We start from the raw sequence: 27,442 nt of genomic DNA, 5'->3' as shown, positions 1-27,442 counted from the left end.
AATAGCTTACACCGGACCCCTGGTACGAGCTGGGAATAGTAGATGGTGATCCTCCGATTGCCTTACAGAGTAAATGGTACTACAAACTATTTGCAGTACAGGAAACGAGTGTCACATATTTCATTCATCGTGTCTTATATTTGTTAAATGTGTTTTAGCAATTGCTTGTTATATATTACAATTGTCATAATGTCATTATTTAAGATTCTTCCATATGTAATTTGCTTTATCTGTTAGATCGTCAATGAATTTATTTCACTAATATTACTGCATAACTATTGTCCAATTTTTCTTTATATTGTATGTTTTCTTGTGCTTCAATAAAAAGGAGACTGAAAAAATAAAATAAGAGAAGCTGGGACAATATTTATAGTTTATAAGGGTGAAAAGATCCTCGAAATTTTCTCTTCAGTTTAAATTCTAAATTTGCTTGAGTGAAAGCAGGCATCTAATCTTTACCACATGCAGTATCATACATTTGGATGATGTAAAATTAGCACAATTTGTTAAAACAACAAAAACACATTATACACAAGCATGAGTGACTATACTCCTGTTATTCAAGGCATCATTGACAGAATGCCAGCCACTTGTCATAAAATATCATAGGAAAGGATTACTTCTCTGAAGCTGACAAGTAATTAAAACCAAGAAAACTTGTCCTGCACTCTAAACACATGTCAGTGGGTTTTTCTTCAATTCCAGCAGGCTTAACAACCAATTAGCAATTCTAACACAAATATACCAAAGAGGTGATCTCAATATTATGTAATATACTTACAATAGCCTTTTCTAACACAAAAAAATCACAGTGAATATTTTTGCTCAGTATAATAATTCCACACAACTTCTATTTTTTTGTCTTTTGTGCTGTTCTTTTCTGTGTGGATATTGTTATAAAACAGTGACATTTCTATCTGTTAATTTATTTGTAAATTGTATTTTTAGAAATGTATGAAGCATTTTAAAAAAAGGTGTTGGTTTTATCCTAGTTTGGAAGGTCTGCAGTTGGACCCAACCAGGGGTCTCTAGATGAGGTGAGGTGGGCACTAATTACCAAGAGCTGAAATTGTCGTGGCAGGACTGTATCTATAATGCAGTGCACACGGACCTTTGGATCAAGGTGAGCCCACGCCAAACACCCTGCACATCAGAACAAGGTAAAAGCAGGTTGATGTTACTATTTTTTCACCGATATCTTCAAAAATATGCTACTGGTGCCATTTACAGTATCTGAATAAAACACTGCAAATAAGGAGCATGTTGAGACAATCGAAAGGATTCATACCTCACATGATGCATTCATATCTCAATCAGCCTCTCAGTGTGCAAAATGATCATTGAAAAAGGCCTACTGTAAGGCCAAAACACATTGTCGGCATTAGTCACCTTCATTACAAAGCGGCAGCAGATGCAGGAAGTACCCTGCACTCTTTTTTCAACAGACTGTAAGGGGTGAATTTACTGAGGTGGGAGTTTTTTTTTAGGACTGGTGATGTTTCCCATAGCAACCAGATTCTAGAAGCAGCTAGTGGTCCCACACGGTCTCTCCACATGCTTCTACTGAATATAGTGAATGTCTGTCATCACTCTGATAGGTACCAATCAATATACTTACAACCATTCACTGTCTGGGAGGCAGGTAGAGGATGCTGCACTCTGATTGGTGGATAGTACCTGCTACACAGAGTTTGCACACAGGCCCTCTCCTCTCTTAAAATGCCCCTGGGACTGTGTGTTCCTAGTCTACCAAATCCTTTGATGTCACAGTGATGTAAGAAATGCTTCACCCTACAGAGGGCAATCCCAGGAGAGGACAATTCCAGGGAATGGTAGTAGAGTTCTCCTGACTCCTAGCTCTATTAGATCAATGTCATCTTTATCCAATAGAATCAGCCATATTAGATCCAGTAATACACTAAAACTGGGTTATAACTGGGTAATAACAGACAGACAGAGAGATAAGAGGGCCTTGCTCACAAGCTTACAATCTATGGGAAAATAGGAATTTGACACATGAGGATAAACTGACCTAACCAGATTGCAAAGGGTCTTGATCAGGGCCATCGAAACAGCATTGTAGGCTCTGAGCAAAGCAATACACTGGGGCTTCTACCCATCCATTCACGGGAACCAATAAAAAACAAAACAAAAACAAAACTTAACCCTCCTGCAGTCCAGTGTCATCTATCCACATGCTTTCATACAGCGAATGGCTGTCAGCACTCGGATTTGTGGATAGCTCCAGCCATCCACCATTTAGCATGCTGCTAGCCATTCACCATCTGGCTGCTGGCTGAGAAGCAGGTAGCAAACTAGAGTAGTAAAGATGGTGCACACTTTCCGTGTGGGTGCACCATCTGCATGTACCCTGGTTGGCCGACTCTGTCTGCGGTGTTTGTGACCGCTGCAGCGATGTCAGCTGTCTATAATAATGCAGGCAGCGTTGGGTAGTCACAGTGTTATCCTCCATGTGTGTGTGAAGTGGAGTCTGGGCTCAGGATCGGGGGGAGAGGAATGATGAGGGGAATGAGGTGTAGGGGTTCTCGGGGCTGAAAGGCCCCCCCCCAACTAGACAAATAATTTTTCTAGTAACAGTGCCATCTGCCGTGGTCTGTGTTTAAGCCCAGCCCTGACACACTCGACCACCCCCATTTTCAGAAACCCACTAATCACATTGTGAGGGGCAGGGCCTAATAGCACAATACCCTGTGCCCATCTGCTTGTCTTCTCCTGCTCCTGAGGCAGCACTATTGGTGCTCCTGTCCCTGACACACTAAATAATAGTAATGTCAGCGCTGGCAATTGTGGGTGCCCGAACGGAGCAACACTTGAATTGCTCCATCGGACACCATCTAGTGGCCGCCGACGTGCAAGACTCTTCAATTCCACCCAGAGAGGTGATGAGCAGCGTTAGCGTTTTATTTTATAGGATACGTTAAAATACAAGCAAAAAATTTAGAGACTAACAAAGCAAATTGTGTAGTGATGGTAACACAAAAGGAGGGGAACTAACCAGGGTTTATATGTTTAAGAGACTTTGAGGGACATGTACTAAGTAGTGATAAAAGTGGAGAAGTGAGCCAGTGAAGAAGTGCCCATGGCAACCAATCAACTGCTCTATATACTTTTATAGTATGCAAATTATAAATGTTACGTCTATGCTAATTGGTTGCCATGGGCAACTTCTCCACTTGCTCATTTCTCCACTTTTATTACTGCTTAGTAAATCTCCCCCTAACTCCCTCATTTTACTTAAATATACTTATTTCAGTGTGAACATTTAAGAATGACAATTCTCTCCTGAAAAAAAATCTTAAATGTACTTTTGTAAACAGAAACAAAATAGGTTATTTCCATTCAAATGCATGCAAACCAAACTTACGAGCTTGGTCATCAAGTGACTCAGAAAAGGTTAACACTAGTATGCCATATTCCACTTCTACATACTGTAGTATATTGTAAACATGATACATTCAAACATATACAAACCCATGAAAAGCAATCAAGTTATAGAATTTAGAAGCACATAACAAACATTCAGCAGGAAGTAAATTGGCATCTTTGATCCCTTAGTGGCTGTCATTTTCATATCATTGTGTTTGCTATTAGTTATGAAGAATGCAAACAAAGCAAAGTTTAACCAAGCATCAGGCAGGGAGAGGAAGAGGCCTCGGGCTGTTTTAATTTCGAATGTATGACTTGGTGGTTCTGATCCTGAAAAGCATAATCCCTACATAATCCCTATTAATCATAATGCTGGCTTTTTTCCTGTATGTTTTCATAGAAAACACTACTAGAGGGCTCTTTAGACCATTTGTACACAGAAGATAAATATGGGGTCGTGATTTACCCATTTTAATTGTAGTCCAAACACGATTGTGGTCTTGGGTAGATGTTTATGCATTTAGAAATAATTTAAATAATCATTGCTTTATATATAAAACTATCATATAGATTAAATAATCCATGAATCTGAGTTGTCGCACTGCCGATGTCGGATGCAGTTACTGTAAGTGATTTTTTTCTTATGGGCATGCGTCTAAATCGCACTGCACATGCATTCAGAGTCACAGTTGCGACTGAGATGTCCGATAGACGTACGGTCTTAGAAATGTCTTGAAAATTATTTGGGTGTTCCTAGGCAATGACAGGTGGCTATGCAGATGCACAGAGATTGATTTTTTATGGGTGCGTTATCGAAGTGTCGGTGTCGCTATAATGGTTGTGAACTCAGATGCACAATCATGCAAGTTTCAATGGTGTGACGGATGGAGGCATCTAAAGACGCACCGACGGACATTACAGCATTTATAGACACTCAAAATGGCTGATTAGGCCTATCCTATTAGGCCCGGTAAAACATTGGGTGTGAAAAACGTATGTTTTCGCAATTATTCCCGATGTTTCACCAATTTTTTTTTACAGGCTATCCAGATTGTTCGCCTGTAAAAAAAAATGCTCTTCCTCCCGAAAACACACAGGTTCAGTGAAACCTGTGTGTTTTCGGTAGGAACAGCCCCATTTTCACATGGAAACGGGGCTGTTTCTGGGGATTTGGTTTTGCCTGCCTAAGGCAGGCAAAACAAAATCCCCGATGACTGGGACAACCTGCAGCGTCCGGCATGGCTCCCGACCTGGAAGCTGCCCTCGACACGGTGACCCCCGGCGGAGAAGCTGGGACTGCGCCGTGACCGCATCCCCACCTCTCCTCTGCCCCTGCAGCGGTCACATGACATGGGAGCGGCCATGTGACTGGGGGAGCCGGAGGAGCAGCGCTGCCTCGGGAGTTGTCAGTAGCACCCGGAGCTGTCAGCAGCAACCCGGTGTAGCATCAGGTAACCCCCGATAAACCAACGCTCGTGCTGTCTTATCGGGGTGTAATAGGATAACCTCTGGTGGGACAATTAGCCCCGGTAAATTACTAATTGGATATCCCCCTTAGTCCTTGCATAGTTAGACACACGCTTGTTCTCCAGGGGAAGGGCTTTTACTTGCATTAGAATTTAGTTACAGAGGTAACTATGCCAAAAGACATGAAAGCAGTATTTTAGTGAAAAAAAAGAGTCAAAATTCGAGACTTGACTTTGACCTCGTGTGCATGAATATCGCACAGGTAGGACTCACAAAGTTGCATTAGTGCATGGTTCCTGCCTGTCCTAAATCACATCTATGATATGATGTATGTATTATGGGGCAAATTCAGTAAGGATTGCAAAAATTACAAATTAGCAAAAATTGCGAGCGAAAGCATGCCCAAACGGAAAAACTGCAACACTAATTTAATTTAACAAAAAGAAGGCGGCCTTGTGAAATGTGCAAATATTGCGAAAACCATCCTAATAATCACAATTTTTGCGTACATATTACAAATGTACGCAATTTTTGCGTACATGTTTCTGATGTTGCATTTTTTGCTAACAACAGTGTTTTTCCCTTAAAAACTGCACAACCTACTTTCTCTAACGTCCTAGTGGATGCTGGGGACTCCGTACGGACCATGGGAATAGACGGGCTCCGCAGGAGACAGGGCACTTTAAGAAAGAATTTGGATACTTGTGTGCTCTGGCTCCTCCCTCTATGTCCCTCCTCCAGACCTCAGTTTGAATCTGTGCCCGGACGAGCTGGGTGCTGTTTAGTGAGCTCTCCTGAGCTTGCTATAAGAAAGTATTTTGTTAGGTTTTTTTATTTTCAGGGAGATCTGCTGGCAACAGACTCCCTGCAGCGTGGGACTGAGGGGAGAGAAGCAGCCCTACTCTCTGAAGATAGGTCCTGGTTCTTAGGCTACTGGACACCATTAGCTCCAGAGGGATCGTACACAGGATCTCACCCTTTGTCGTCCGATCCCGGAGCCGCGCCGCCGTCCCCCTCGCAGAGCCGGAAGACAGAAGCCGGGTGAAAGAAGCAAGAAGACTTCAAAATCGGCGGCAGAAGACTCCAGTCTTCAAACTGAGGTAGCGCACAGCACTGCAGCTGTGCGCCATTGCTCCCACACTAAACCCACATACTCCGGTCACTGTAGGGTGCATGGCGCAGGGGGGGGCGCCCTGGGCAGCAATTAGGACCTCTTGGCAAAAGTTGGGCATATATACAGTTGGGCACTGTATATATGCATGAGCCCCCGCCATAATTTTACACAGAAACGCGGGACAGAAGCCCGCCGCTGAGGGGGCGGGGCTTCTTCCTCAGCACTCACCAGCGCCATTTTCTCTCCACAGCTCCGCTGAGAGGAAGCTCCCCAGGCTCCCCCCTGCAGATTCACGGTAGAAGAGGGTAAAAAGATAGGGGGGGCACATAAATTAGGCGCAAAAAACATTATAAACAGCAGCTACTGGGTTAACACTAAGTTACTGTGTGATTCCTGGGACATATAGCGCTGGGGTGTGTGCTGGCATACTCTCTCTCTGTCTCTCCAAAGGGCCTTGTGGGGGAACTGTCTTCAAAAAGAGCATCCCCTGTGTGTGTGGTGTGTTGGTACGCTTGTGTCGACATGTTTGACGAGGAAGGCTATGTGGAAGCAGAGCGGGAGCAAATGAATGAGGTGTCTCCGCCGACGGCGCCGACACCTGATTGGATGGATATGTGGAAGGTTTTAAATGATAATGTTAATTCCTTGCATAAAAGGTTGGATAAAGCTGAAACCTTAGGACAGTCGGGGTCTCAGCCCATGCCTGATCCTATGTCGCAGAGGCCGTCAGGGTCTCAGAAGCGCCCACTATCCCAAATTGTTGACACAGATACCGACACGGATTCTGACTCCAGTGTCGACTATGATGATGCAAAGTTACAGACGAAATTGGCTAAAGCTATACGTTATATGATTATAGCAATGAAGGAGGTGTTGCACATCACAGAGGAAACCCCAGTCCCTGACAAGAGGGTTCATATGTATGGGGAAAAAAGGCAGGTGGTGACCTTTCCCCCTTCACATGAGCTAAATGAGTTATGTGAAAAAGCTTGGGAATCTCCAGATAAAAAACTGCAGATTTCCAAACGGATGCTTATGGCGTATCCTTTCCCGCCAACGGACAGGTTACGCTGGGAATCCTCCCCTAGGGTGGACAAAGCTCTAACACGCTTATCCAAGAAGGTGGCCCTACCGTCACAGGATACGGCCACCCTAAAAGATGCTGCGGATAGAAAGCAAGAGGGTACCCTGAAGTCCATTTATACACATTCAGGTACCTTACTAAGGCCGGCAATTGCGTCGGCCTGGGTGTGTAGTGCTGTAGCAGCATGGACGGATACCTTATCTGAGGATCTGGATACCTTGGACAAGGATACTATATTAATGACCCTGGGGCATATAAAAGACGCTGTCCTGTATATGAGAGATGCTCAAAGAGACATTAGCCTACTGGGCTCTAGAATAAATGCAATGTCGATTTCTGCCAGAAGGGTCCTGTGGACTCGGCAATGGACAGGCGATGCCGACTCAAAAAGGCACATGGAGGTTTTACCTTACAAGGGAGAGGAATTGTTTGGGGAGGGTCTCTCGGACCTGGTCTCCACAGCTACTGCTGGAAAGTCAAATTTTTTGCCATATGTTCCCTCACAACCTAAGAAAGCACCGTATTACCAAATGCAGTCCTTTCGTTCACAAAAAGGCAAGAAAGTCCGAGGTGCGTCCTTTCTTGCCAGAGGCAGGGGCAGAGGAAAGAAGCTGCACAACACAGCTAGTTCCCAGGAACAGAAGTCCTCCCCGGCTTCCACTAAATCCACCGCATGACGCTGGGGCTCCACAGGCGGAGCTAGGCCCGGTGGGGGCGCGTCTCCGAAATTTTAGCCACAAGTGGGTTCACTCCCAGGTGGATCCCTGGGCAATAGAGATTGTGTCTCAGGGATACAAGCTGGAATTCGAGGAGATGCCCCCTCACTGATACCTCAAATCGGCCCTGCCAGCTTCCCCCTTAGAGAGAGAAATAGTGTTAGCTGCAATTCACAAATTGTATCTTCAGCAGGTGGTGGTCAAGGATCCCCTCCTTCAACAAGGAAAGGGTTATTATTCGACCATGTTTGTGGTACGGAAACCGGACGGTTCGGTCAGACCCATATTGAATTTAAAATCCCTGAACATATACCTCAGAGCGGTCATCGCAAGCCTGGAAGGGGGGGATTTTATGGTGTCTCTGGACATAAAGGATGCATACCTTCATGTCCCCATTTATCCACCTAATCAGGCGTACCTCAGATTTGTGGTACAGGATTGTCATTACCAATTCCAGACGTTGCCGTTTGGTCTCTCCACGGCACCGAGAATATTTACCAAGGTAATGGCGGAAATGATGGTGCTCCTGCGAAAGCAGGGGGTCACAATTATCCCATACTTGGACGATCTCCTCATAAAGGTGAGGTCCAGAGAGCAGTTGGTGATCAGCGTAGCACGCTCTCGGGAAGTGTTACAACAGCACGGCTGGATTCTAAATATTCCGAAGTCGCAGTTTATTCCTACGACTCGTCTGCCCTTCCTGGGCATGATTCTGGACACAGACCAGAAGAGGGTTTATCTCCCGATGGAGAAGGCTCAGGAGCTCATGACACTGGTCAGAGACCTATTAAAACCAAAACAGGTGTCGGTGCATCACTGCACGCGAGTCCTGGGAAAGATGGTGGCATCATACGAGGCCATTCCCTTCGGCAGGTTCCATGCGAGGACCTTTCAATGGGATCTGTTGGACAAGTGGTCCGGATCACATCTTCAGATGCACCGGCTGATCACCCTATCCCCCAGGGCCAGGGTGTCTCTCCTGTGGTGGCTGCAGAGTGCTCACCTTCTCGAGGGCCGCAGATTTGGCATTCAGGACTGGGTCCTGGTGAACACGGATGCAAGCCTCCGAGGGTGGGGGGCAGTCACACAGGGAAGAAATTTCCAAGGTCTGTGGTCAAGTCAGGAGACTTGCCTTCACATCAATATCCTGGAACTAAGGGCCATATACAACGCCCTACGTCAAGCGGAGTCCCTGCTTCGTGACCAATCAGTTCTGATTCAGTCAGACAACATTACCGCAGTGGCTCATGTAAACCGCCAAGGCGGCACAAGGAGCAGGGTGGCGATGGCGGAAGCCACCAGAATTCTTCGCTGGGCGGAGAATCACGTAAGCGCACTGTCAGCAGTGTTCATTCCGGGAGTGGCCACATGGGAAGCAGACTTCCTCAGCAGGCACGACCTCCACCCGGGAGAGTCAAGAAGTCTTCACGCAGATTGCAAGTCGGTGGGAACTGCCACAGGTGGACATGATGGCATCCCGCCTCAACAAAAAGCTACAGAGGTATTGCGCCAGGTCAAGAGTCCCTCAGGCGATAGCTGTAGACGCACTAGTGACACCGTGGGTGTTCCAGTCGGTTTATGTATTTCCTCCTCTTCCTCTCATACCCAAGGTGCTGAGAATCATAAGAAAAAGAGGAGTGAGAACAATACTCATTGTTCCGGATTGGCAAAGAAGGACTTGGTATCCAAATCTGACCCATGGCCTCTGCCTCTAAGAGAGGACTTGTTGCAACAGGGGCCCTGTCTGTTCCAAGACTTACCGCGGCTGCATTTGACGGCATGGCGGTTGAACGCCGGATCCTAGCAGAAAAAGGCATTCTGGATGAAGTTATTCCTACGCTGATAAAGGCTAGGAAGGACGTGACGGCTAAACATTATCACCGTATATGGCGAAAATATGTTGCTTGGTGTGAGGCCGGGAATGCCCCCACGGAGGAATTCAAGCTGGGCCGTTTCCTTCACTTCCTACAGGCGGGAGTGACTTTGGGCCTAAAATTGGTTTCCATTAAGGTCCAGATTTCGGCCCTGTCTATTTTCTTTAAAAAAGAACTGGCTTCTCTGGCTGAAGTGCAGACGTTTGTAAAGGGAGTGCTGCATATTCAGCCCCCTTTTGTGCCTCCAGTGGCACCTTGGGATCTGAACGTGGTGTTGAGTTTCCTGAAGTCACACTGATTTGAACCACTTAAAACCGTGGAGTTAAAATATCTCACGTGGAAGGTGGTCATGCTATTAGCCTTGGCTTCGGCTAGGCGTGTGTCAGAATTAGCGGCTTTATCACATAAAAGCCCCTATCTGGTTTTCCATATGGACAGAGCAGAATTGAGGACCCGTCCACAATTTCTGCCTAAGGTGGTGTCATCTTCTCATATGAACCAACCTATTGTGGTGCCTGTGGCTACTCGTGACTTGGAGGATTCCGAGTTACTAGATGTGGTCAGGGCTTTGAAGGTTTATGTAGCCAGAACGGCTAGTCAGGAAAACTGAGTCGCTGTTTATCCTGTATGCATCCAACAAGCTGGGTGCTCCTGCTTCAAAGCAGACTATTGCTCGCTGGATCTGTAACACGATTCAGCAGGCTCATTCTGCGGCAGGATTGCCGCTGCCAAAATCAGTTAAAGCCCACTCCACTAGGAAGGTGGGCTCTTCTTGGGCGGCTGCCCGAGGGGTCTCGGCATTACAGCTTTGCCGAGCAGCTACTTGGTCAGGTTCAAACACTTTTGCAAAGTTCTACAAGTTTGATACCCTGGCTGAGGAGGACCTTGTGTTTGCTCATTCGGTGCTGCAGAGTCATCCGCACTCTCCCGCCCGTTTGGGAGCTTTGGTATAATCCCCATGGTCCTTACGGAGTCCCCAGAATCCACTAGGATGTTAGAGAAAATAAGATTTTACTTACCGGTAAATCTATTTCTCGTAGTCCGTAGTGGATGCTGGGCACCCGTCCCAAGTGCGGACTTCTTCTGAAATACTTGTATATAGTTATTGCTTGCATAAGGGTTATGTTATAGTGCATCAGGGTTGATCTGATGCTCTGTTGTTGTTCATACTGTTAACTGGGTAAGTTTATCACAAGTTATACGGTGTGATTGGTGTGGCTGGTATGAGTCTTGCCCTGGATTCCAAAATCCTTTCCTTGTACTGTCAGCTCTTCCGGGCACAGTTTCTCTAACTGAGGTCTGGAGGAGGGACATAGAGGGAGGAGCCAGAGCACACCAGTATCCAAATTCTTTCTTCAAGTGCCCTGTCTCCTGCGGAGCCCGTCTATTCCCATGGTCCTTACGGAGTCCCCAGCATCCACTACGGACTACGAGAAATAGATTTACCGGTAAGTAAAATCTTATTTTCCTGCACCCAAATTAAAGAAAGTACTCAACAATTGTAAATCAATTCAATCATCACTTAATTGGTCAAATGATCTTGAGGTAATTTAGTAATTATTATCTTAAAGACACCATAGTGTTTTTCTTCAAACATTGACTAATGCCCATTACTGTGTTCAAATATATTCAACTGGAGAGAGTGTGAATTCTAGCCTCTAAACCCTACACAACAGCAATTAATTATTGGTATATGTTTTAACAAAACACTTTTTTTGGAGTCAAAATATTTTAATTCGGAAACAACAGTAACAAAAAAAAAACAGAGTTTTTTGGATTGTGAAGTGGTCAAACATTACATATTATTGTTTCTTTGCTTTTATTTACATACCTTACTTTAAGGGTGTGTACACACGGTGAAATTTTTTCTTTCGATTTTGACTATGGGGTATATGCAATTGCGGTCGAATTCCGGCTGGAATTCGACCATTTTTTAATTTGACACAATTCGACAGTCAGACACCCTGCCGCCGGGAACCCGAATTCGACATATTCAATAAAAAACGGATTTGACAGTCCCGCTGTCGAAAAACGGACCAATTGACGGATATGTGCATCCTGGATTCGACTTTTTGGACGGCACAAAAGTGTTTAAAAAACCCAGAAAAAAATTGCGTGGGGTCCCCCCTCCTAAGCATAACCAGCCCGGTCCTGGTTGTAAAATACGGGGAAAAAATTGACAGGGGATCCCCCGTATTTTTACAACCAGCGCCGTGCTCTGCGTCCGGTCCTGGTGCAAAAAATACGGGGGACAAAAAGCGTAGGGGTCCCCCGTATTTTTAACACCAACACCGAGCTCCACTAGCTGGAGAGATAATGCCACAGCCGGGGGACACTTTTATACTGGTCCCTGCGGCCATGGCATTAAATCCCCAACTAGTCACCCCTGGCCGGGGTACCCTGGTGGAGTGGGGACCCCTTAAATCAAGGCCCCCCCCCCCTCCAGCCACCCAAGGGCCAGGGGTGAAGCCCGAGGCTGTCCCCCCCATCCAAGGGCTGCGGATGGGGGGCTGATAGCCTTGTGTCAAATAAAAGAATATTGTTTTTTGTAGCAGAACTACAAGTCCCAGCAAGCCTCCCCCGCAAGCTGGTACTTGGAGAACCACAAGTACCAGCATGCGGGGGGGGGAAACGGGCCCGCTGGTACCTGTAGTTCTACTGCAAAAAAAATACCCAAATAAAAACAGTACACAGACACCGTGAAAGTAAAACTTTATTACATACATGCATACCGACACACACATACTTACCTATGTTGACACGAGGTTCGGTCCACTTCTCCAAGCAATGGGACACACCAGGGGTTTAACCTGTACCTGTGTTGGCCAGTCCGACACTGCCTAGCTCCCAGCTTCAGTTAATGGAGGTTCCATATGGGATACTACATGGGTCAAGAGCAGGGGCGGATTTAGGGGGCAGGTCACCCCTAGGAGCAACATTTATGATTGCCTCCCCTCTTGCATCACTGTCCCCTTCGTCCCTTTATGTCGACCAACCCCTGATACCTCCAGACCACCAAGGCGGTCCCAACATCACCCTCCACCACCACCTCCTGCACCACAATTTGCTGCCCATTGCCTCTGGCAGTAAGTGTAATGACAAAAAAATAAAAAAACAATAACCTGGCCTAGCAGGGGTCTCTTGCAATGGAGCCTGCCCTATTGTGCCACCCCACAGCAAGTGGCGCCCCTAGATACGTGTCTAGTGGGAAATCCACCACTAGTCAAGGGTTACAGTAAATGTGTTTGTCCAAAAGTGGACAACGCCTTACACCTTAAACCTCCTTATGTGGTGAAAAATATTGCAACAATGTTAAAAACGTCACTCTCCCCATCACTCCCCCTGCCTCCAGGTGGCCCGCTGGCCATATTGGCCATCGGGCACCTCGGCGGCACATCGCCAAATGTGTAGGGCCCTTTAGAGTTAATACATGTTAGTTGTAACCTCTAGACCACAAGTAAATGATTATACACTGCTATAATATATACTTATTTTTCCACCAGAATGTAGTGGAAAGGATAATAGCAATCATTGCAAGTCATCAAATAATGAATAGGGGGCATATAAAAATAAAACAAAATACAGGAAGAATCTATTACAATTTTGAAACAGATAAAAATGTTCTGGTGTTCTAACATATGAGAATAAACGTATAATAATAATAATAATAATAATAATAATTATTATTATTATTATAATAAAACATCTGTATCTACTATGGGGTATATGCAATTCACGGCGAATCGCGGCAAATTATCGCCGTTTTTAAATTCGACACAATTCGACAGGTGAATTCCGGCAGGTGGCTGCCGGAATTCACCATATTCAATGAAAAACGGATTTGACAGTCCCGCGGGCGAAAAACGGCCGATTTGCCGGATTTTGCTGCGATTTAAAAAAATGGGAAAAAACGGGAAAAACACGAAAAAAAAATGGCGTGGGGTCCCCCCTCCAAAGCATAACCAGCCTCGGGCTCTTCGAGCTGGTCCTGGTTCCAAAAATGCGGGGGAAATATTGGGCAGGGATCCCCCGTATTTTTAAAACCAGCACCGGGCTCTGCGCCTGGTGCTGGTGCAAAAAATACTGGGGACAAAAAGAGTAGGGGTCCCCCGTATTTTTTACACCAGCATCGGGCTCCACTAGCTGGACAGATAATGCCACAGCCGGGGGTCACTTTTATACAGTGCCCTGCGGCCGTGGCATTAAATATCCAACTAGTCACCCCTGGCCGGGGTACCCTGGGGGAGTGGGGACCCCTTCAATCAAGGGGTCCCCCCCCCAGCCACCCAAGGGCCAGGGGTGAAGCCCGAGGCTGTCCCCCCCATCCAATGGCTGCGGATGGGAGGCTGATAGCCTAGAGTAAAATGACGAGAATATTGTTTTTTCCAGAAGAACTACAAGTCCCAGCAAGCCTCCCCTGCAAGCTGGTACTTGGAGAACCACAAGTACCAGCATGCGGGAGAAAAACGGGCCCGCTGGTACCTGTAGTTCTACTGGAAAAAAAATACCCAAATAAAAACAGGACACAGACACCGTGACAGTAAAACTTTATTACACACTGCCGACACACACATACTTACCTATGTTGACACGCCGACTGCCACGGTCTCCGACGATCCGAGGGTACCTGTGAAAAAAATTATACTCACCTTCCAGCGTCCAGAGGTACATCCACGTCCAGAGATACATCCACGTACTTGGCAAAAAAAGAAAACGGACACACGGACCACCGGACTGAAAGGGGTCCCATGCTGACACATGAGACCCCTTACCCCGAATGCCGGGACACCACGTGACTCCTGTCACTGAAGTCCCTTCAGCCAATCAGGAAGCGCTACTTCCGTGGCGCTCACCTGATTGGCTGTGCGCTGTCTGTGCTGTGACAGCGCATCGCACAGCTCCGTCCATTATATTCAATGGTGGGAACTTAGCGGCTAGCGGTGAGGTCACCCGCCGGTCAGCGGCTGACCGCGGGTAACCCCACCACTGACGGCAAAGTTCCCACCATTGAAACTAATGGACCGAGCTGTGCGATGCGCTGTCACAGCACAGACAGCGCACAGCCAATCAGGTGAGCGCCACGGAAGTAGCGCTTCCTGATTGGCTGAAGGGACTTCAGTGACAGGAGTCACGTGGTGTCCCGGCATTCGGGGTAAGGGGTCTCATGTGTCAGCATGGGACCCCTTTCAGTCCGGTGGTCCGTGTGTCCGTTTTCTTTTTTTGCCAAGTACGTGGATTTATCTCTGGACCCTGGCTGAGGTGAGTATATTGAACTTTTCTTTTCAGGTATCCGTGGATTCTACATGGAGAAGAGGACCGATGTCGGCGTGTGAACATAGGTAAGTATGTGTGTGTCGGCAGTGTGTAATAAAGTTTTACTGTCACGGTGTCTGTGTCCTGTTTTTATTTGGGTATTTTTCCCCCAGTAGTACTACAGGTACCAGCGGGCCCGTTTTTCTCCCGCATGCTGGTACTTGTGGTTCTCCAAGTATCAGCTTGCGGGGGAGGCTTGCTGGGACTTGTAGTACTACTGGAAAAAACAATATTCTTGTCATTTTACTCAAGGCTATCAGCCTCCCATCCGCAGCCCTTGGATGGGGGGGACAGCCTCGGGCTTCACCCCTGGCCCTTGGGTGGCTGGGGGGGGACCCCTTGATTGAAGGGGTCCCCACTCCCCCAGGGTACCTTGGCCAGGGGTGACTAGTTGGATATTTAATGCCACGGCCGCAGGGCACTGTATAAAAGTGACCCCGGCTGTGGCATTATCTGTCCAGCTAGTGGAGCCCGATGCTGGTGTGAAAAATACGGGGGACCCCTGCTCGTTTTGTCCCCCGTATTTTTTGCACCAGCACCAGGCGCAGAGCCCGGTGCTGGTTTTAAAAATACGGGGGATCCCTGCCCAATTTTTCCCCGCATTTTTAGAACCAGGACCAGCTCGAAGAGCCCGAGGCTGGTTATGCTTTGGAGGGGGGACCCCACGCCATTTTTAAAAAAAATTTTCCCGTTCCAGCACTAAAAAAAAAAAAATAATAATAATAATAATAATAATAATAATAATAATAATATTTTAAAAAATATATAAATAATACTTGTGCCTCCAAAAAAAAAAAAAAAAAAAGTACCTAATCCCTTCTAATATAAATAGATAAGCTATTCCAAAAAAAAAAACCACCAAAAAAAACATGTTTAAATTTTTTTTTATTGTTTTCACCCTCCAAAGTGTGGCGGATTGAAAATGACGAATTTACTGTCTAAAAGCACTGCTGTCGAATTTCCAAACTTGAATTGAATATGCTTTTGTCGAATTGCAGCACTTGTATCATTGCAGAAAAGTCGAATTTGCAAAAAGTCGAATTTCAAAAAGTCGAATTTTGAAAGTCCGTTTTTTTGATGGAAAGCACTGAATTGCATTGACGATTTTTTTTTTTTTGGCGAAAATGACCCGAAATTCGACAATTTCGGGAATTCGACCGCAATTGTGTATAAGAAGTTAAAGAAGATAACACCATAGCCTATTTAAGGCTGTTTCTCAACAACATGGAGAAAAGTACAGTACACTGATCAGGACCACTACAGACAATTTGCAATTAGAGCCAGACCTCCAATCCTTGTGCCATGCAACACATTACCCATTGCTACCCAATCAGTTCTATAACCAGGGGCAGGTTAATTCAGCTGCTACTGTACTGTACGTGCAGAATTTGCACCTGGAAAATTCAAGTGAGGTTTTATATGTTCTTAAAAAAACAAACTACTATAATAAAAACATATGCAGGCATATTAATGCTAGGAGATTGTAAAACAAGTGATTTATGAGGTAATAAATATTGTAGATCATCAATCTGTTACAATAACAAAATGAGATCATTAATGTAATGATAAAAATGCTTCTGGTGAATGGTCTTGAATAACCTCAGGACTACCACAGTGTTACCTTAAAAAGTTTGAAATTCTTTTTTTTACTGGTATTTCTCTTTTACACCAATTTGCTTGGATTTTCTTTATCAACAGTCCAAAATTGTACCAATAGTCCAATATCTTCATGTAAATGATTTTCACAAAAAAACAACAACCCACAATATAATAAGCAGTTTAAAGCTATAAACTTTATGTTTTGAAAAAGAAAATGTAACATTTTGTACAGCAAATGCACAAAACAGAATACTAAAACATTCACTATTCCCCATTTTGATTGGGTTTTGAATAAGCGCACCAAAGAGAAACAATTTCACATATATTTCTTGAGATGTAAATGTATGTCTTGTTCGCTAAAACCTAAGCTAGGTACACACTTTCCGACAGTGATGCTGAAATGCGACGTAACGATACAGGGAGTCATTTAGACCCGATCGCACGCTGCATTTCTTTGCAGCCATGCGATAGGGTCTGAACAGTGCATGCGTGCGGGCCACAATGCACAGGCGCATCACTGTCTGGCAATGGCCGCCGCCACTCAGTGACGAAAAGAACGAAGAAAGCGTTTGCAGCGGCGAATGCAAGAAGATTGACAGGAAGAGGCCATCCGGGGTTGTCAACTTACCGTTTTCTGGGAGTGTCCAGGAAAACGCAGGCGTGGCCGGCTGTTTCCAGGGAGGGATCCTGACGTAGCTCCAGCAAGGATCATCACAGCGGCTGAGTAAGTTTTGAGCTGTTCAGAGACTGCACAAACGTTTTGTTTGTGCAGCTCCCTGCACAAGCGAACGCACCACTGCAAAGGCATTACCCCCTCCTCTATAGGTGGCGATTACCTGGTCGCAGCAGTGCAAAAACCCGTCTGCGTGCGACCAGGTCTGAATTAGGCCCAAAGTGCACCACTGTACACACTATAAGATCTTCTGTACAATGGTGCAATGTATAATAACATAGTACATGCAACTACACTGCGTCAGACGTGGAATTTTCTCATTGGACGTTCAGCACATCCAATGGGGCAATTCAATGAATGAAGACCGGGAACGATAGATTTGGGGTACACGCTATGCGATGTATATGAGATATTGAACTATTGGATGATAGATTGTATAGTGTGTGCCCAGCTTCAGATTCTCACTGTTCCCCCTTCAAATTGCATATAAAAACAACTTAGAAAATATAATGATTGTAAAGCATATATAGTAACAGCCATAAGAAAGGCAACAGGGTATACCTCTTATAGTATTTAACATCTCCAAACAATTGGTACTTTATGTCACAATTGAGGGCCTGAGCTGACGGGAGGCAGCCTCAGTTGTAGGGGCTGAGATGTACCGGAACCTGGGAGGTTGTATCAGACCCCTGGACATGTAAGTAACATGAATAATAACTGCCCGAAGGCGTGACCACGACAACTTGAATAAAAGTCAATGATGTTTATTATGACAACTCCGCAACACAGCAGCAGTAAAAGAAAACGTAAAAGTCAGCAAAGAATAAATACAGTTCCTGGGTACTACAGGATGGCAGGAGCCACAGGGCACTGGTAGTGTGAGATAGTTCTTATGATCTTCTAGATGGAAAGTCCTTACCAGGCCCGACTGTAGCAATGGAGATAACCCAGGATTGTGCCAGCTGGTGTTCCAGGAAAAGCTTGGTTGCTGAAGATAAAACAGCTGCTGTGGATACTGGCTGGAACCAGACTGTTGTTAGCACGGAGTGGATACTGGCTGGAACCAGTTAAATAATAAATGAACTTGGGAGCGATGAAATATGAACTGAAATGTAGAACTTGAGAGCGGAGAAATAATAATACCGGTGGAGAGTGGTAAAGTGTAGAAAGGACACCGGCCCTTTAAGGGAAGCTGTACTCTGCTGGAAGCTGAGCTGGAAGCAGGTAATGTTGTAGCTGGAAACAGATGAATCCACAATGGATTGGAGAGTCAGGCTACACCGCAGGTGGAATGCTGGTGCGGGTCTCTATGGTGGAAGTCTTGAGACAGGAGCTGGAACCTGGAAGACAATCACAGGAGAGAGACAAACAGGAACTAGGTTTGACAACCAAAGCACTGACGCCTTCCTTGCTCAGGCACAGTGTATTTATACCTGCAGCAAGGAAGGGATTGGCTAGGCAATTATGCAGATTATCAATACTGAGAACAGATTGGTGGAAATGATCAGCTGACAGAATCCAAGATGGCTGCGCCCATGCAGACACTTGGAGGGAAGTTTGGTTTGTAATCCATGTGGTAATGAAAACAGTAATGGCGGCGCCGGCCACCGGAGACAGGAGGCGCCAGGCTGACAGATGCACATCCAACCACGCGGACACAGCGGAGGCCGCAGCTGACGTAATCGCCACTCAGACACTCTGCATGCAGAAGTTCAGGGACGGCGGCGGAGGCCGCGGGAGACGCCACGCCAGGTGTAATATGGCGTTTACTGTGACAGCGTCCCAGAGTGACAGGAGAGGATACAGGAATGTACACATCAGGATAACAGATGGGATCCGGTCCTGGAGCGCTGAGCCAGCCTTAGGAGGCATCTGATGGGTAAGAAATGGCGTCCAGATACCCGGATCGTGACAGCACCCCCCCCTTTAGGAGTGGCCCCAGGACACTTCTTTGGCTTTTGAGGAAACTTGGAATGGAATCTCCGGACCAAGGCAGGAGCATGGACATCAGAAGCATTGGTCCATGAACGTTCCTCAGGACCATAACCCTTCCAGTCAATAAGATATTGTAGTTGACCGTAACGGTGACGTGAGTCCAGGATCTTGGCCACTTCATACTCAACGCCTCGTTGAGTTTGGACTTTCGGAGTTGGAGGAAGTGAGGAATGAAACCGATTCAAGATCAGCGGTTTCAACAGGGAAACATGGAATGTCCTGGGTATTTTTAAGAAGGGAGGCAACTGGAGTCTGTAAGCAACAGGATTGATGACTTGTTCAATCTTGAAAGGACCGATATAGCGAGGTGCAAACTTCATACTGGGAACTCTTAACCTCAAATTCTTCGTGGATAACCATACCCGATCACCCACCTTGAGAGCAGGAACTGCTCGACGCTTCTTATCCGCAAACTTCTTGTACCTGAACGATGCCTTGAGCAGAGCTGATCGTACGCTCTTCCAGATATTGGCAAACTGATGCAAGGTGATATCCACTGCGGGAACAGAAGTTGCTGGAAGCGGTTGGAACTCAGGGACTTTAGGGTGGAATCCAAAGTTAGTGAAGAATGGTGTTGAAGCAGATGAAGAATGATACTGGTTGTTATGACAGAACTCGGCCCAGGGAAGTAATTGAACCCAGTCATCTTGAGAGGAGGACACATAGATGCGGAGGAAGGCCTCCAAGTCCTGATTCACCCTCTCGGTTTGACCATTGGTCTGAGGATGGTAAGCCGTGGAAAACTTTAGCTTGACTTGGAGGACTTGACATAAACTTCGCCAGAATTTGGCTGTGAATTGAACTCCTCGATCTGAGATAATTTCTTCAGGAAGACCGTGGAGTCGGAAGATCTCTTGTATGAATACTTGAGCCAACTTGGAAGCTGACGGAAGACCGGTGAGAGGAATGAAGTGTGCCATCTTGGTGAACTGGTCAACTACCACCCAGATGGTATTGAACTTGTTGCACATGGGTAAGTCTGTAATGAAATCCATCGACAAGTGGGTCCATGGTCGACGGGGAACGGATAGTGGAACCAGTTGCCCCGCAGGCGACTGGCGGGATACTTTATGTTGGGCACACTTTGGGCAAGATGCAATAAACTCCAAGACGTCCTTTTTCAGAGTTGGCCACCAATAGGACCTAGAGATAAACTCCAGGGTTTTTTGGATACCTGTATGTCCGGCAAAACGGGAAGCATGGGCCCAATGCATGAGCTTCTTCCTTAGCATCGGCTTCACAAAACTTTTCCCTGATGGGGGCGTAGAGTCCATCCCTACCGTGGAGAATGCCAACGGATTTATAATAGGATGCTTGTCTGAAGACTCTGACTCATTTTCTTGCTCCCATGAGCGGGAAAGGGCATCGGCCTTGCGATTCTGAGAGCCCGGACAGAACTGGAGTTTAAAGTCGAACCTGGAAAAGAAAAGTGCCCATCTGGCCTGACGAGGGTTGAGACATTGTGCGCCCTTCAGGTATAAAAGGTTCTTGTGGTCTGTAAGTATGGTGATTGAATGAGAAGCTCCCTCCAACAGATACCTCCACTCTTCTAGAGCGAGCTTGATGGCTAGCAACTCCTGGTCGCCAATGGCATTGTTGCGCTCAGCTGGGGAGAACTTCCGGGAGAAGAAACTGCAAGGGTGTAAATGGCCATCTTTAGCCCTCTGAGATAACACCGCTCCTACTCCAACGGAGGAGGCATCCACCTCTAAGATGAAAGGAGAGTCGATGTCAGGCTGTTTCAGAACAGGCGCAGAGATGAACCTTTGTTTTAAAAGATGAAATGCTTGCATGGCTTCTTCAGACCACTTGGACGGGTTAGCACCCTTCTTAGTGAAAGCAGTAATAGGCGCCACAATGGTGGAAAAGTCTCGTATAAACTTTCGGTAATAGTTGGCGAACCCTAAGAACCTCTGGACCCCTTTGAGGGTTAAGGGTACCGGCCAATTTTGGATTGCTTGTAGTTTCTCAGGATCCATCTCTAGTCCGGAACCGGACACAATGTACCCTAGAAACGGAATGGACTTGACTTCAAAGACGCATTTTTCTAATTTGCAATAGAGATGATTGACACGGAGACGGGACAGAACCTCTTTAACCCAAAAACGATGTTCCTCTAAATCGTTGGCAAAAATGAGGATATCGTCTAGATAGACCACGACATGACGGTATAGAATGTCTCTGAAGATCTCATTGACAAAATGCTGGAAGACAGCTGGAGCATTGCTCAATCCGAAGGGCATGACGAGGTACTCATAATGTCCGTCACGGGTGTTAAAGGCGGTCTTCCACTCGTCACCCTCACGAATCCGGATGAGATTGTATGCACCTCGCAAGTCCAGCTTTGTAAAGATGGTAGCTCCGCTAACTCTGTCAAAGAGCTCAGTAATCAGGGGTAAAGGATAACGGTTCTTGATGGTAATGTCGTTCAAACCTCTGTAGTCGATGCACGGCCGCAGACCACCATCTTTCTTTTTTACAAAAAAGAAGCCTGCGCCGGCTGGAGAAGAAGAAGGTCGAATGAACCCCTTTGCTAGGTTCTCTTTAATATATTCCTCCATAGAATGCGTCTCAGGCAGAGACAACGGATAAGTTCGGCCTCGAGGTGGAACCTTCCCTGGAACGAGATCAATCGGACAGTCCCATTCTCTATGAGGAGGAAGGATATCAGCAGAAGCTTTACTGAACACATCCGTGAAATCTTGATATGGAGGAGGTGGAACATCAGACGACCTGGGGGAGGAAGAACAGACAGGCAATACTTTAAACAAACATGTCTCAGCACAGGAGGAACCCCATGCCAGGATTTGCGTAGTCGTCCAATCAATTGTAGGATTGTGAAGACGGAGCCATGGAAGGCCCAGGACCACAGGATGTGTGGCTCTTGGAATCACTAAAAAAGAAATAAGTTCGGAATGAAGAACTCCCACTCTCAGACGAACTGGTAGAGTCCTTAAAGAAATAACTGCATCAAAAATTTTGCTGCCATCCACGGCAGTTAAAGAAATGGACGAAGGAAGTCTCTCGGTGGGTAGGGACCACCGTTTAACATAGGCTTCGGTAATAAAGTTCCCAGCTGCTCCGGAATCAAGGAGGGCAATGACGTTCTGATAACGTTGAGCAACTTGAAGCGAGACTGGGAGATTACAATCTTGAGGAGATGGAGAGGAGATCATTACTCCTAGCCGGCCCTCTCCTTGGCGAGCTAGGATTTGGAGTTTCCCGGACGTTTGGGACAGGCATTAATGGTGTGAGACGGAGCTGCACAATAGAGACAGAGAAACTCGGAGAGACGTCTTCGGCGCTCAGCAGGAGTTAAACGGGAACGGCCAAGTTGCATGGGCTCATCTTTAGATGGTGACAGTTGACGAGGAGGAGGAGCAGAAGATTTTGGAGCAGATGATCTTCCACGCTCAGTTGCTCTCTCTCTGAAACGTAAATCAACTTTCGTGCAGAGTGAGATTAGCTCATCTAACTTAGAAGGTAAGTCTCTGGTAGCTAACTCATCTTTAATACGCTCAGATAAGCCATGCCAGAATGCAGCATACAGGGCCTCGTCGTTCCATGCCAGTTCGGATGCCAGGATCTGGAACTGTATCAGATATTGTCCTACAGTACGTGACCCCTGGCGTAAACGGAGAATCTCGGATGAAGCTGAGGTTACCCGGCCTGGCTCGTCGAAGATGCGCCTGAATGTTGACACGAAGGCAGTGTAGGAAGATAGCAGGGTGTCGGACCTCTCCCATAACGGTGATGCCCAATCAAGGGCTGAGCCACTGAGAAGAGAAATAATGTAGGCAATTTTTGTACGGTCACTGGGAAAATTGCCAGGTTGTAGCTCAAACTGAATCTCACACTGGTTGAGAAATCCCCTGCAGAATCTTGGAGATCCGTCAAATTTTCCTGGCGTTGGAAGATGAAGACGTGGAGCAGAAATGGGTAAGGTGGGTGGGGTTATAGCTGGAGTCACTGTGGTTGACGCACCAGACGCGCCTGATCCACGGAGAGTTGTCTGAATCCCATCCAGCCGAGTAGAGAGATCCTGGAGACAGCGGATAATGTGGCCCTGTGCAGCCTCCTGATGTTCTAGTCGGGCTGCCAGTTCTTGCATCGGCCTGGCCGCTTGATCCTGGTCTCCGGCTGGATTCATTAGGTCAGTGCTTACTGTCACAACTGAGGGCCTGAGCTGACGGGAGGCAGCCTCAGTTGTAGGGGCTGAGATGTACCGGAACCTGGGAGGTTGTATCAGACCCCTGGACATGTAAGTAACATGAATAATAACTGCCCGAAGGCGTGACCACGACAACTTGAATAAAAGTCAATGATGTTTATTATGACAACTCCGCAACACAGCAGCAGTAAAAGAAAACGTAAAAGTCAGCAAAGAATAAATACAGTTCCTGGGTACTACAGGATGGCAGGAGCCACAGGGCACTGGTAGTGTGAGATAGTTCTTATGATCTTCTAGATGGAAAGTCCTTACCAGGCCCGACTGTAGCAATGGAGATAACCCAGGATTGTGCCAGCTGGTGTTCCAGGAAAAGCTGGGTTGCTGAAGATAAAACAGCTGCTGTGGATACTGGCTGGAACCAGACTGTTGTTAGCACAGAGTGGATACTGGCTGGAACCAGTTAAATAATAAATGAACTTGGGAGCGATGAAATATGAACTGAAATGTAGAACTTGAGAGCGGAGAAATAATAATACCGGTGGAGAGTGGTAAAGTGTAGAAAGGACACCGGCCCTTTAAGGGAAGCTGTACTCTGCTGGAAGCTGAGCTGGAAGCAGGTAATGTTGTAGCTGGAAACAGATGAATCCACAATGGATTGGAGAGTCAGGCTACACCGCAGGTGGAATGCTGGTGCGGGTCTCTATGGTGGAAGTCTTGAGACAGGAGCTGGAACCTGGAAGACAATCACAGGAGAGAGACAAACAGGAACTAGGTTTGACAACCAAAGCACTGACGCCTTCCTTGCTCAGGCACAGTGTATTTATACCTGCAGCAAGGAAGGGATTGGCTAGGCAATTATGCAGATTATCAATACTGAGAACAGATTGGTGGAAATGATCAGCTGACAGAATCCAAGATGGCTGCGCTCATGCAGACACTTGGAGGGAAGTTTGGTTTGTAATCCATGTGGTAATGAAAACAGTAATGGCGGCGCCGGCCACCGGAGACAGGAGGCGCCAGGCTGACAGATGCACATCCAACCACGCGGACACAGCGGAGGCCGCGGCTGACGTAATCGCCACTCAGACACTCTGCATGCAGAAGTTCAGGGACGGCGGCGGAGGCCGCGGGAGACGCCATGCCAGGTGTAATATGGCGTTTACTGTGACAGCGTCCCAGAGTGACAGGAGAGGATACAGGAATGTACACATCAGGATAACAGATGGGATCCGGTCCTGGAGCGCTGAGCCAGCCTTAGGAGGCATCTGATGGGTAAGAAATGGCGTCCAGATACCCGGATCGTGACACTTTAGATGAGACTCTGTCTATCAGGAGACAACAGAGTTGCAAATTTATGTCTGTTCTTGAACTGTAATCTTTACTTCTCTGTACGGCTTGACAGAGCTCTCAGCCAGAGTCCATTCTTGCTGTTCCAACTTTTACTTCAAACTGTTTGCTTAAGGCACTTGGTTCGTGTCCATACTAGCTCGACACTTCTCACATTTTCAAGATCTTTCATAAATCTAATCTGCTAGTGGAATGATGAGCAGCTGTGATATATTCTATATTTCCTAGACCTATATTCTCAGCTGAGGCGTATAAAATACTGCAATACTAATATATACTGCACATTACTCACAAAGTTTATACAACATATGGAGATTGTCTAAATATCTGTAAATGTTTTTATGTTAGATCACTCATATGATACTTCCCATAACACAGTAATCATCCTCAGGCTACTAACAGTTGCTGTCGACCACTGACCACCTATCACCAATGTGATTCTGTTTCTTGTCATGTATGTTTATGCCGATGCACACACTTACTGTACACACACATAAATATATATATATATATATATATATCCTCCACAACCAGCCGGCACTCGGGTACTCAAGTTACACCAGGCTCAGGTGCTCCATCAAGTTCAGTAATGCAGAATCCCAAGGTAAAGATGGCACACAGGGGCAGATTTATTAAGCTCGGTGAAGTGATAAATTGGAAGGTGATAAAGGACCAGCCAGTCAGCTCCTAACTGTCATTTTTCAAACCCAGCCTGTGACATGGTAGTTAGGATCTGATTGGCTGGTCCTTTATCACCTTCCACTTTATCACTTCACCGAGCTTAATAAATCTGCCCTTCAGAGACTTAAATATATAAATGCAGAAAGCTTTCTGCATTTATATATTTAAGTCTCTGAGTGCCATCTTTACCTTGGGAGTCTATATATATATATATATATATATATATACACACACTGTATATATGACATGTAATCATAAAGTCGACATTCTCAATGTCTAAAGTTATGATGTCAACATGTTTAAACTGTTAACATGACCTGTAAAATGTTGACATGCACAGAATGTCATTTGAAAGACTGACATTTAAAAAAATTCAACATTAGCATTGGGGGTAGGATTAGGTCTAGGGGGTAGGGCTAGAGGTTAGGTTTAAGGTTAGAGGTAAGGGCTAGAGGTAGGGTTTTCTTAAATAGACTGTCAACATTCTGAATGTTAAAATGATGAACATGGCAACATGTTCACTGTCAACGTTATAACCATCGACACAAATATGACAACCCATATTTCATTTATGTAAATATATATATATATATACACACACACACACACACACACACACACACACACACACACACACACACACACACACACACACTTAGATGTACAATGTTATTTTATTTACGTAAATTATTATTCTGTGTAATTTCACCATTTAATATATTTAGACCAGCAGTGCACTAAACAGGTGACCAAAAAAAACAATGCAACAAATGAAGTATAGCGATATACTATAAAATGCTATGTTTTGACGACTGCACCTTAAGTTCAGCAGGTGTCCACTTTCCATACATACTGAAGAATATATCAGTAACCAAATATCTGGTCAAAGTTGTCTAGGTGTGGCCGATATTGTCAAAAGACAAAAGACAAAATATCTCTTCTTTAGCATTCTGAAGAGTATATTTAAAGTGAGCCCCAAGATTTATTAGGCTACCAAATATCAGGAAATATGTCTATTGTAAACTGGATGAAAGCAAATCCAGGGGTAAAGTGCAGGAAAAAACTGGAGCAAAAATGAGTTTGTGTAGATAACTTATTTTATCAGATGTTCTGTATTGTACATGCCATCACATTATATGGTCACTATTCCAGATAAGGCAGCACTAGAGAGAACATTTTTGGACTCTTCTAAAAACCCGTATATAAAAACAAGTACAATGCAAACAGATGTAGCAGATCACAAGAGTCTGCTTACTGGATGAATAAAGAAGGATGAAGTAAGATTAGGTAATAACTGGTCATAGGCAATGGCAGTTCCCACACTGGTTTTAAAGCACACAAATACAATTATGTCACTGTTTCCTAATCCTTATGCACTCTAACAGATAAAATAATTAGCAGTTTACTGTCACAAGTTTTTTGTAATGAAATCAGATCTCTAACCTGTTCTGTATTAACCTGCAATATTATAAATAGATATAATCTATATGCACAGGGTCAGATGTCTTACCTTTAAACGTCACAAAGTAGAACAGTCCTCTCCACTTCTTCACACTATCCTATAAATGTCTGATTGTTTCCAATGAGGCCAAAAGTAATGTGCTAGCAATATTCTTGATAGTCCATTGAAGTAAGCAAGACCCAGATTTTCTTGGTATAATTTCTGCTGCTTAGTGCTTATACAAACTAATCAAGCATCTCCATTGATCTCTCCCCACAGTGTAAAGCTCACTGGTCAGCTCCACTCTCAGATCCTCACTTAGATTCAGCTGCTGAATAAGGCAGTTCCCTTTCACGTTTCCACTCCCTCCCACTTTTCCCCTCTCCCTTGTCAGGATCTCTCTATAAGCTTTGACAACTAGAGGAGAGTGTCCTCAGCACACCACCTTAGCAAATATTGAATATATTAAAAATAAAAATCCACTCAGGCAATGTATAATAAATGGCTACAAAGTCAACCTGGCAGGGCAATACTTTTGTTATACAGTATGTCTTAAATAAATCTACTATTGGACTTATTG

The 27,442-nt window shown here is 45.6% G+C and overlaps 1 protein-coding gene across 3 annotated transcripts in view; it reads right to left on the bottom strand.

The window, feature by feature from the left end:
- The window catches only part of VIT (vitrin), a 293,710-nt gene extending 266,519 nt beyond the window's left edge, over positions 1–27,191 (bottom strand). For 2 of the 3 annotated variants that reach the window (XM_063917914.1, XM_063917915.1), the window contains exon 1: positions 26,932–27,190. The gene's annotated coding sequence lies outside the window, so the exon portion shown is untranslated. Of the gene's footprint in view, positions 1–26,931 lie in introns of all 3 variants that reach the window. The other variant, XM_063917916.1, reaches the window with a different exon arrangement.
- Positions 27,192–27,442: the final 251 nt, after the last annotated feature.

The sequence above is a fragment of the Pseudophryne corroboree genome, chromosome 4 (assembly GCF_028390025.1).
Source record: "Pseudophryne corroboree isolate aPseCor3 chromosome 4, aPseCor3.hap2, whole genome shotgun sequence".
Lineage (NCBI taxonomy): Eukaryota > Metazoa > Chordata > Amphibia > Anura > Myobatrachidae > Pseudophryne > Pseudophryne corroboree.
Note: the sequence above shows the minus strand (reverse complement) of the source record. Positions and strands in the feature narration are given on the sequence as shown.